Below are 10,913 nucleotides of genomic sequence, written 5' to 3' on the forward strand. Positions count from 1 at the left end.
TCCTACGCGCTTTCAAACACGGAGTCCACTTATCAATCAAAATTGACTTGTAAAGTCCGTATGAAAACTGAAATCGTATTTTTCATAAAATTATATTTTATTCCAAGTAAAACTTATCAAAATATAATTATTAATTCTAATTTTATTAGGACTTAAGAGAACCTTCTAGAGAATTCTAGAAGACTATAATTAATTCTAATAACTTTAGGAATAATAATTAAAATTGGACCCTCCCCTAGATCATCGGGCCGAATGTAAAGATCAAACCGGGCCAGTTTAGTATTTTGGCCATAACTTCCTCATTATTCATCGGAATTGGGCTTATAATATATCGTTGGAAAGCTCTTTGCAATCCCCATCCAACTACACTATTATTGGACCCTTGTCGTGGACCAAACTAAACTGGATTGGCTGTTTTCATAAAATAGAGTTGTTTTTCAAAAACAGAAAGAAAGAATTTTTAATAAAAACTAACCGCAACACCTGACCTTTCACACTTTCACTTTATTCGATTATCATTCGACGCAAAAGGTATTCATCACTGGGTTTGGTTCTGGGGAGACACAAATGGGTGTCTACACGTATGCATAAAGGTAGTTAAAGACTCATGAAGTAAATTACCCAACTCATGACATGGAATTAGCTGCAATTATTTTTGTGCTAAATATTTAGCGACATTACTTGTATGGAGTAAAATGCAGGATTTATACAGACCATAAGAGTTTAAAATGCATTTTCACTCAAAGGGATTTCAACTCACTGATATGTGGTAACCTAGGTCGTTGAAATCATGAAGCACCACCAATCAAACAATAAAGAAAATCAAACTTACTCCTAGTATAGAACAAGTTCGAGTCGAGTCACGAGGAATGAGGGGGAGAATGCTATAGCCTATGGTCAAGCTACTTTGAAGAATGAGAGGTAAATTGAGGTGTATCTAAAGTTTCAATCAACTAAACAATGAAGAAAAATCAACATGAAAAACACTAGAGATTAAGGTTCCACATGCAAGCTCAATGATAATGCCAATCGATGAAGAACTCAATTGATTCAAACGTTGCAAGGGACAAACAATAGTTGCAATCAATAGGATTCAAGAGCTATCTCTTATAAGTCAAGCTAGGGTTCACTATGAATGATTAACAAGGAAAATCACAATTAAATTCAACCAATTAAAGTAATTCTCAAATCAAGGGTTCATGTCATTGAAAATTGCTATGTAATATAAATTAATTATCAAGGTTGATCACTCCTAATCAAATTAATCACATGCACAACTATGTCAACCAATTTAATTGCATCAATTCAATCAATAAAGAATCATCAACTAGCAAAGATCATCAATCAACCATGCTTCCCTTTCTCCCTAGCTACTAATCTACTCATTAGACATAATGTAATTGAAAAACAAAGCAAATTGAATCACAAATGTCATCATTTCAAGCTTAATCAAAAAGAAAATCAAATCAAACAAATTTTCAAACCAAAGATCAACAATCAAATCAAACATTCAAGAATTAGAGGTAGAATCAAGCAAAAGTAAATTCAAGGGAAGATATTCTCACTAATTTTCATTGATTAAGGAAGAAATCCAAGCTTAATGAAGTAATTTGAAGTACAAATCAAGTATTCAAGTGTTTCTCTCTCTACTTTCTCTCACTACTAAATCTGGAAAAATATATCAAGTACTAGGAAAAACGTCATCCCTAAAAAAGGAAAGGTCAAAGATATAAATAGAAAAATAAAAATAGGGGACGAAAGGCGATGGTGCGCGCACAGCAGCCCTGCGCGCACGCACAGGGGGGTCTTCGCGCACGCACCCCTATTGCATCCTTATGGCGCGTAGCTCCTCTTGTGCTAGCTCGTGGCCCCTTGCGTGAAGCTTCCCTCCTAGCGCTCTCGTGCATTCCTATGGACGACGCTCTCGTGGTGATGCTCGCGATGAGGGCAGCCCTTGAACTTCATAAAATTGCGTGTTCATCACCATAATCAATAAGAGCGCAACCGTAAGAGCGTGACAATTTAAACTTTGAAACTTCACCTACAAAATACAAATAAAAATAAGGGAGAAAACAAAATTAAATAAAACTAAACTAAAACCACAAATTAAGAACTAAAATCATGAAAAACTCATAAAACTAATCGAAAACCAAAATGAGTTATTAAGGCGGAAAAAATCAAAGAAAACTAAGAAAATTAATTGAAAATAAAGAAAGAAAATATAGAAAAAGGACCTTAAACTATTCTTTTGAGCGCCATAAATGACGCTCATCAAATTCCCCCAAGCTAAAATTTCGCTTGTCCTCGAGCAAAACAAAATCAAACCCAAGGGAAAATGATGACATTATTCAAGCAAAGAAAGAAACAAGAAAACTAAAGAGGATGGGAATATACACTAACTCACTTTCGTAGGAATCACGGTCAATTTTAGCAACCAAAGACAAGCCATTTAAACCCCTCGATCGCTCTAGAGGACGAGTGATGCTCTCGTAAGGGTTTCCTAAGAGATTAACCCATAACTCTCAAAGTAAAACGAGGCAAAGCACCAAAAGGAGAAAGGAGAAAGTTAAAACCAAAAGGAAGAAAAATGCTTTCACAATGGACCTTTGCAAATAGTCAAAACACAAGTAGATACCAAGCTTTCTAAACAAACAAGGGTAAGCACGTTCCAAGATATCCAAGGTTAATAGAAACATAACGCATGCCAAGCATAGAGAACTAGAGACTTCATCCTCCCCCTAGTACCCTCTAAGACGGTCCTCGTTCTCCCCATAGGCTTCAAATTACCCCTTATCTAGCGCCTCATGATTCCTCGAAGGAACCGAAAAAAGATTCATTTTGAGGAATTATAGGGTTATCCAGACATCTCGACTATGCACTCTCTCTCCATAGCGTTGAAAACTATCTCCTTCCACTGATTAAATGACCTAACATCTCTAAAGTCCATGGGTCTTTATTATGGCTGTAATGATATGGATAAGGGTAAAGACGAGAAAAATTTGGTGGCAAATCTTAAGTGAAGCAAAAGAGCGGCCAACTCTCAAAAAACACACTCAAGAAGTCACCAAATAACAAACAAAAATACCGATTAATGCCATCTCCCCCAAGCTTATTCAACACTATTACACAATATATACAAGAACGAAGTAACGTTCCCCCCCCCCAAGCTTGAACAAAGCATTGTCCTCGATGCGTAGAATAGGGAAGGAAACGAAACTAACTTGAAACATTTTGAGGTTTTTGGTTTTTCACTTTTTTTTTTCTTTTTTTTTTTATTTTTTCAATTTTTTCATTTTTTCATTGAATAATGCACATAATCGCACTTATTTCATGTCCTTGCCTTTTTTTAACTATGGACGGCTTTTTCTTTCAATTAGTTTCATTTCTTTCTTATCATGAAACAACATTTTATTTCCCTAGAACACAACTTGCTTTTGAAACATTCTAGTAAAGACAATAGTACCCAACTTAAAGTCTCAAAGAAAACCATCATTCAAAGAGCTCATGTTCATATACAATAAAAATAAAACTCAAACCTCACAAGCCAATGCTTCACTAACTAAGAGGGTTGGTAAACATAGGTCATAAGGCTTGTAATGTGGTATAAACAAGAGCGGGAAATAGGAAGCTCAACATGGTTAGCAAGAAGGTTTATGGAAAATAGAAAATCAAATATGTAACTAAATAAAAAGAAAACAAAGAAAAATGAGAATAGGTGCCCATATCCTTCCCTAAAGATGCTCGGTCACAGTCTTAGGAGCTAAAAGACAACACAAGGATTAAGATATGCATAGTAGAGGATCCAAAAAGCCACACAACAAGAATGATGGAGGCTGAAACAAAGTGAACCTTACAAGGGATGTTTGAAAATAGCAAATACCAACTAAAGAGCTTCAAATCCACCCATAGGGAGCAACTCCATCTTACCACTTTCCCGTTGACTAAGGGTTCAAACGTCCTCTAAAGTTCTTAACCGGGCTACCTTAGCATGCGCTATCCTAGGATTAACCGAGGATACTCTCAAACCGTGCGAACCATTGCCATTTAGGAAGGGTAATATCTAGAAATGCAAGTCCAAAAGGTACTAAGTCCAAAGCAAAGGCAAAAACAAGAAGAAACTAGAACTTTGCCTCAAAAAGAATTTTTTTTTTTTTATTTGTCTTTTTTTTTTGGTTTTTTTTTCAATTTTTTCTGTGCTTTTGTTTTGTTTTTTTTTTTTAAATTTTTAAAATTTTCAAAAATAGCATTTGCCAAAAAGCAATTATAAAGAGAAAAAGGGAAAACAAAAGGAGAAAACAAAAACAATAGACAAAACAAAAGGAAAATAGAAGAGAAAGGAAAGGAAAAGAAAAAGAAATAAAAGAAGGAAAATGAAAAGGGAAAAGGAAAACACAAGAAAGCAAGCCAAACACATAATATCCCAATCGACAAACAAATGGTCATTCGGCTACAACTCCAATGACCCTAAACACACTAAGGTGTTAATAGCAAGCAACCTCGAACCGTTCAACTCTTCCTAATCTAAGCCTAAACTATGCACAGAAAAGGAAGAGTAAAAGAAAGAAAATAGAAAGGTTTCACCAAACGATCCTGATATGAAAGAACAAGCACGATAACAAGAAATTCGTTACCAAATTCCATGCGTCGAATGCCCCAATCAAGGACCTAAAAACTGAGATAAAAAGAAAGAAAAGGAGAAATATCTACACAATAGAATGTTAGTAACTTCATAAAGAAATAAACAAAAGAAAAACAAAAGCGAATACAACTTGTAAATTGTGTAATGTTAATGAAGTAAGGGAATTTGATGTTCTAAAGTTGAAGTAAAATTAAAAGAGAAATGAAAAGAAAGAAAAAGGGAGGAGAAATAGAGTGAGAAAATCTGGGAGTGAGAAATAACGAAAGTGAGGAGGGTTGAGTGAGTGAGCTGTGCGAGAGAGTGAGACATAAGGAGAGGAGGCCTGATGCCCCAGCTATGCGTGCGCGCGCACTGTTGATGATTGTCATTTATAGTACTCATTTGTTTTCTTTTAGGGTGATTTTAGATTGCTTTTATAGCTCTTTTCATTCCTTATCCCTTAGTTTTGCTTTTTATTTCTTTAGTTTGCACTTTCCTTAGTTGATTTTCCATTTTCATGTAATTGGTTTTTCTTGTCTTTTTCTCTTTTATTTGCTTGTTTTCTTTTATTTTCAGGTTAAGATCGTTGTCCAAGAATTCCCGAGGTTTCTTCCAGCGTTTTGCATTGATTAGGATGTCTAGTGTCTTCCATTTGTAGCCCAAGTATGGAGATGTGCAAGTTCTAAGTGACCTTAGACTGTGCATTCAAGCCATGGGGGCACCAATTCTGGTGTTGAACCCACCGTCGAGTTTTTTTTGGGTCTGCCGTACTCCGTGTTCATCAAGCATACCAAGTGGAACACACGAGGAGCATCAAGATGTAGGGGAAGGAGGCTGCCCTGTTCCCAGGCGCGGGCGCGTGCGACTAAAGAGCGGCCGCGCGTGGCCCTGGCGCGGCCGCGCCTGTTGCTTCCCCTGTTCTGTACCCATTTTTGCGTGGCCGCGCATCCTTATTGAAGAAGGTTGCGCCTGTACGGGTCTATTTTGGACGATCTAACTAATTTCTCTTTGTTAGTTCTACTATACATAGATTTTTCTTCTATTTTTAGAGAGGAGAATGAATGAGAGAATTAGAATTAGACTTTTTAGAGAGAGAAGTTTAGAGGGAGAAACACTTGTTCTTAGATTTTTAGAGAGAGAAATTCATGGTTGATGATTGATGTTTGATGATTTTAAGCACATTTTTCTTTGATTTCACCAAAGTTTGTAAGGATTTCTTTTATTTTAATGCAATCTTTCGCTTTTGATTTCAATTGTTTGTTGATTGCTCAAATTTGTTGATTAGTTGATTGAATTTGGTTTGATTGGAATGATGATGATGAATTTGTTGATTAGCTTAGTTTTGATTTTGATTTCTTCCATGGATTGTGAGTAGTTTATTGCTAGGGATGTGGTGAAGCATGTTTGAGTGATGGATCATAGCTAATTGGGAGTTTTTGATTGATTTAGCATTGTGATTAAATTGGTTGATTGATTTTGTGCATGTGTGTATTTAGTTACAGAGTAGCTAACTTTAATTGTCATACTAGATTGCATTGTGTGCCAACATTGATACGGACCATTGATTTGTAGCTCAAAGATCGAGCTTGGCTTGTGACGTTCCTAGTAGAGTCTTTCGTAGTTGGTGCTAGTTAGACCTCTAAGAGATAGATTATTGAGCTCTTTTGATTGCATTGTCTATCTTCCCTCGCAATACTTGAATTAATCAATCTCCAATTTGATAGTGTGTGTGTCCATTGCAAGAATATGTGGATCCTAAATCCCTAGTGTTTGACATATTGATTTACTTTGCGTTTGCTTTGTTTGTTTAGTTGAACTTAGATAACCTACATTCCCTTTTACGCTTCGAAATAGCTTAACTTTGGCAATAGCTAACTTCCCCCCATTCCTAATGGTTCGACCCGAACTTGCCCTATTACTAGGTGTAGGTTTGGTTACAAATTTAGTTTTGATTGGAGGAATTTTAGTTTCAACGACCTAGAATCCACCTCTCGTCAACAGCAGGGGTAGGGGTGCGTGCGGAGTGTGTGTGGAATGGTGCGCGCATCGACACTCTTGAGCGTCAAGCTCGAATGATGCCCACGAGCAAGACAGACGAAAAATCACAAAATATTGTAAAACGTACTCGTTCATGATTAAAATCCACGAGAGCGTAGCCATGAGAGTGTCCCTGCTCATCAATCACATCTCCACTTCTAACTCAACTCCAAACTCCCCAAACCTTCAAATGACACTAAAATAGTTGGAAATCAAAATCCAATGAATCCCAATGTACCTAAAATTAAGAAAACAAAGAAAAATAAGGAAGTAATCCAAAAATACAAAAGAAATAAAAGAAAGAAAAATAAGAAAAAGGTTAGAAAACCGGGTTGCCTCCCGGGAAGCGCGACGTCTCCTCTAAATCATGGAGGACCAAAGAAAACCACTTTGTCCAAAGTGGTAGGGAGAGTAAAGTCATTGCCAAGCTTGGGCAAAATCACATCATGAGATGTATCATCTTAAATCAAAGAAACCGAACCAAAAGTGTTGTGCTTTAATTTCTCTTTCTTTTTCTTCGGAACTTTCTTTTTCTTCTTTGACTTCTTCTTCCTTCCTTTGAGTTAGCGACTTCACACTATCAACACTTGTTGAACCATGTTGATCATCATTCAATGAAAACTCAAACCATGAAGGTATTTCAATCGCATCCTCATCCTCTACCTTGAAGGCTTCTTGACATCTTTACTAACCAACTTGCTTTCCAACACTCATAGGAACATCATCACAATCTACAAAAATGTTGTTAGTAGAAGACACAAGCATGCAAGCATTGTCATTTGAAGGAGATGAATTGATACACATAATACCCTTCACGTAAGATAAAGACTCATGCATTGACTTGAGCTTAAAACTAGCCTTATCATTACCAACACACAAAGTAATGAGGCCACCCTTCACATCAATTAAGGCACCCAAGGTAGATAAGAATGGTCTCCTTATGATGATAGGTATATTGTCATCTTCCGCAATCTCAAGCACAATGAAATCAACGGGAATAGTAAACTCTCCTATCTTGAGGGGGACATCCTCAATCCTACCTTGGGAATCTTAATGGAATGGTCGGCTAATTGTAGGGTCATTTTGGTAGGAAATAGCTCTCCTATTTTAAGCTTCTTGAAAACAGAGTATGGCATGATGCTAACACAAGCACCTAAATCACAAAGAGCATTTTGGAACAATTTGCCATTGATTTTGCAAGGGATGGAGAAATTTCCGAGATCTTTCATCTTTGGGGGTAGGTCATTATGGATAAGAGCACTACAACATTCCCCAACACTCAATGAATCAATAAAGTTTCACTCTCTCTTACCACTCAAAATGTCCTTAAGGAACCTAGAATAATTTGACATTTGTTGCAAAGCTTCGATCAACGGAATAGAAATATGGAGTTCCTTAAGCATCTAGAGAAACTTCCCAAATTGTGCATCTAAATTATGCCTCATAAATCTTTGGGGGTAGGGAAGCTTAGGTTTGATACGTCATCTTGCATTCTTTCTTTCTCCTTGGACTTCTCATTAGAACTCTTACTTTTCTTGCTTGACATATCATGCTCATCATCATCGAATGAATCACTCACCTTCTCCTTCTCCTGACTCCTATTAGAAACTCTTTCCTCTAGCACCTTGCCACTTCTAGTGGTAATAGAATAAACCGGTTTCTTGGGGTCAAGACCTTGAGAGGGTAAAAAAGAAAGGCTAGCATTCTCTTTTAAGGTATTGGCAAGTTGAGTGATTTGGATCTCTAACATCTTGTAATGAATCATCATCTCATTGAATTTCTTATCACTCACCGCCATGTAAGTGTTCAACAACTTGGTTTGGTTTTCAATGATTTCTTCCAAGTTAGTCCTAGAAGAAGAAGAGGGTTAAGCATAGAAATTATCACTTTGAACTTGGGTCTTTGGAACAAAACCGGGTGGGACCCTTTGAGCATTATTTTGAAAATTTCCCCTATTTTGATTGTTCTAATTACCCCTATTTTGATTTTGACCATAACCTTGATTATGGTTCCCATTACCTTGGTTATGATTACCATAATTTTGGTTTTGATTTTGGCCACTATAACCTTGGTTGTTATAGTTACCTCGGGAGTTTTGGTTCCCTTGGTTCCTATAACCACCACCTTGGTTATAGTTGTCAAAATTGCCATGGTTGTGGTAATTCCTTTTCCAATGACCCCTTTGATTTTCAAACCTCGAATCATTATTATTTGACACATAGTTCACATGTTCATTCATATTACCGTCTTGATCATAACAAACATCCATACATGCATGAGGGCAATTAAAAGCATCATGATCATATGAACCACATACATCACAAAACAAGCAACCACTAGGCATGTTATTAGAAGAGGGAGGGGGGTTAGAGTTAGAAGATGTATCTCTCCCCTTAAGTTGGGAGGGAAGACTTGAAGATTGGAAGATTGAACTCTTCAATTTATCTTTGATAGAACACAACTTTTTCTCTAAGTTTGTCATTTGTGAGGACAAGTTGTTGATGACATTAAGATGATCAACCGAGTACACCGAAGAGCTACTTTACTAGTTAGTTCCTTTTCACCATCTTGCCAATCTCTATAATACCTCACTACGTCTTCAATGATGTCTACCACTTCATCCTCCGTTCTATTCATAATGGGACCTCCGGCTCCTCCATCAAGACAAGATTTCCCTTGAGGACTTAGGCCACCATAGAAGATTTGAATAATTTGGTAAGTAGGAATTTCGTGGTGAGGACACTTTCATTGATACTCTTTGTATCTCTCTAATGCTTCATAGAGGCTTTCACTAGGTTTTTGCTTGAAACCTTGAATCAAAGCTCTAGCCTCCGCCGTTTTCTTTTATAGATAGAAACGGGATAGAAATTCCTTGGTCACTTCATCCCATGTCCATAGAGAATTTGGTTTGACTTCCTTGTCTAACCATTCCAATGCACGCCCTATGAGAGAAAAGGGAAAATAGCTTGAGGCAGATGAACTCTTGGGAAATTCCATTCGCTTTGATAGTGTTGCAATATTTTTCGAACTCTTTGAGATGGTTTAGCGGACTCTCATGCTTGGACCCACTAAATTGCCGCCTCTCTATCAAAGTGATCATCGCTAGTCTTATTTCAAAGTCGTTTGCCGGTGTTGTAGGTGGAGCAATCCCACTTTCAAACCTATATACACCCGGAATCCCCAATTCCTTCAATGCCACACTTGGATTTTCTTCCATTCTTTCTTGTTCTTCTTGTTGTGGTTCTTCTTCACTTGGAGGGCTAGAACTCAAAGAACGTCTAGCAACTCTTATCCTTGTAATTGTCCTCTCAATTTCTAGATCAAATGGAATTAAAGAACGACTACGTGCTCTATACATACAATCTCAAAAGAAACAATTAGTAGCACGACTACAAATGTAGCCAAAAAGAGAAAAATCTATTTTTACTTTTCAATTAAAATGACGTAGACTCAACAACTATAGAAAAGCACCAAAGCCACTCCCCGGCAACTACGCCATTTTGATGTGTGGTAATCTAGGTCGTTGAAATCTAAAGCACCACCAATCAAACAATTAAGAAAATCAAACTTACTCCTAGAATAGGACAAGTCCAAGTCGAACCACGAGGAATGAAGGGGAGAATGCTATAGCCTATGGTCAAGCTACTTCAAAAAATGAGAGGTAAATTGAGGTATATCTAAAGTTTCAATCAACTAAACAATGAAGAAAAATCAATATGAAAAACACTAGGGATTAAGGTTCCACATGCAAGCTCAATGATCATGCCAATCGATGAAATTAACTCTTTTAGATTAATCTAAACATGAAAAACTCAATTGATTCAAGCGTTGTAAGGGACAAACAATAGTTGCAATCAATAGAATTTAAGAGCTATCTCCTATAAGTCAAGCTACAGTTCACTATGAATGACTAACAAGGAAAATCACAATCAAATTCAACTAATTAAAGCAATTCTCAAATCAAGGGTTCATGTCATTGAAAATTGATATGCAATCTAGATTAATCATCAAGGTTGATCACTCCTAATCAAATTAATCACATGCACAACTATGTCAACCAATTTAATTGCATCAATTCAATCAATCAAGAATCATCAACTAGCAAAGATCATCAAACAAGCATGCTTCCCCTTCTCCCTAGCTACTAATCTACTCACTAGAGATAATGTAATTAAAAAACAAAGCAAATTGAATCACAAATGTCATCATTTCAAGCTTAATCAAAAAGAAAATCAAATCAAACAAATTTTCAAACCAA

General features: G+C 36.7%; 1 non-coding gene across 1 annotated transcript; it reads left to right on the forward strand.

The window, feature by feature from the left end:
- Positions 1–9,380: 9,380 nt before the first annotated feature.
- Positions 9,381–9,486, forward strand: LOC145565835 (small nucleolar RNA R71). Its single transcript, XR_014095203.1, has one exon. It is a non-coding gene; the product is annotated as a small nucleolar RNA R71 (small nucleolar RNA).
- The last annotated feature ends 1,427 nt before the right edge of the window (positions 9,487–10,913 follow it).

This window comes from Chenopodium album, chromosome 10 (assembly GCF_948465745.1).
Source record: "Chenopodium album chromosome 10, dcCheAlbu1.1, whole genome shotgun sequence".
Taxonomy (NCBI): domain Eukaryota; kingdom Viridiplantae; phylum Streptophyta; class Magnoliopsida; order Caryophyllales; family Amaranthaceae; genus Chenopodium; species Chenopodium album.